Source organism: Limulus polyphemus, unplaced genomic scaffold, assembly GCF_000517525.1.
Source record: "Limulus polyphemus unplaced genomic scaffold, Limulus_polyphemus-2.1.2 Scaffold137, whole genome shotgun sequence".
In the NCBI taxonomy this organism is placed as follows: domain Eukaryota; kingdom Metazoa; phylum Arthropoda; class Merostomata; order Xiphosura; family Limulidae; genus Limulus; species Limulus polyphemus.
In genome coordinates this window covers 871009-872523 of record NW_013665747.1, presented here as the reverse complement: position 1 = coordinate 872523, position 1515 = coordinate 871009, and the positions used below count along the sequence as shown (strand labels likewise).

General features: G+C 34.5%; 1 long non-coding RNA gene across 1 annotated transcript in view; it reads left to right on the top strand.

Annotated features, from left to right (window-relative positions):
* LOC111083212 overlaps positions 1-1515 on the top strand; it is a 27100-nt gene that overhangs the window by 24064 nt on the left and 1521 nt on the right. The gene's annotated exons all lie outside the window — the stretch shown is intronic.

The window sequence follows — 1515 nt, the reverse complement described above, 5'->3', positions numbered from 1 at the left end:
TCTGCAAATTTAAGTAATTTATTGACTATCCCTTCATCTATGTCACTGATGTAAATCAAAGAGAAAAGGTCCTAAGACTGAGCCGTGAGGTACCCCACTTGTGATATTAATCCAGTTTGACTGAACTCCATTTGTAACAACCCTCTGCTTTCTTCCATCCAGTCACTCTTCTATCCAATTTGCTAACTTATCCACCACACCTATAGAGCAAATTTTTTTCACAAGCCTTTTATATGGCACCTTGTTAAATGCTTTCTGAAAATCCAGATACACCAAATCTACACCCTTACTCTCATCTACATAAGCAGTAACCTTTTCAAAAATGTTAAAAGATTTGTAAGGCAAGATTTTCCCTTAGTGAAACCATTTTGACTATTCAATAAAATTCTAAACTTTGTTAAATGACTTTGCAAAGCATCTTTTAACAGACGTTCCAAAACTTTTCCTACAACTGATGTAAGACTAATGGGTCTATAATTACTGGGACAATTTTTATCACCTCCCTTGAAAAAGAGGAGTTGCATTAGCTAACTTCCAATCCTCTGGTACCTGCCAACTATTCAAGGGCTGACAAAAAGAAAATAGCAGTAAGTGGCTCACATATCCAATTTTTAACCTCCTTCAAAACCCTTGGGGAAATATTATCTGGCCCAGGAGCCTTATGTTTTTAAAGTTCCCAATTGTTTTCTTAACCATCTCAGAATTAATGCAGTCATCTAGTTCGATCTTGTTTCCATCTATCAACTGTTCAAGATGAGGAATACTACTTAAATCTTCGTTAGTAAAAACTGAAGAAAAAGCAAAATTTAATAACCCATCCATCTCATAATCATCAGGTATTAACCTACCTTTATCATCCCTCAAGGGTCCTACCCCATCCTAACATTTTGTTTACCCTTAATGTATTTAAAGAAATCCTTACTGTTAATTTTTACATCTTCAGTCAACCTTTCCTCATACATTGTTTTTAATGTCCTAATATCCTCTTTCACCAACTTCCTTGATCTTCTAAATCTCCTGTCATACCAGTCAATTTAAATTTCTTAAATTTATGATGCTTTTCTTTAATTTTATCTCTTATAGCCTTCATGAGCCAACCTGGTTTTTTACTTGCAGCTACTATTTTCTTTCTTTTACCTTGAATATTTAAAAATGTGTCCACATCTGATCAGTGTCTCCAAATAACTCAGCTGCCCAACTTACAACAGATAATTCTTGTCACATCCCTTCAAAATTTGCTTTTTTGAAATTTGTAACCAAAATATCATTATTCCTTATCTCCATATACAGCAAAACATCAAACCTAATAGAGAAATGATCACTTGCACCCAGATGTTCCCCAATTTTCACCCTCTCGATCATTTCTGTATCTGAAGTTAACAATAAGTCTAAAATAGCATTGTTTCTAATTGGTTCCTTGACTAACTGGTGAAGAAAGCCATCCTGAACAGTTTCCCAAAACCATTTTCCATCTTGGTTTGACTCTAGAATTTCCCAATCTATATGCCTGAAATT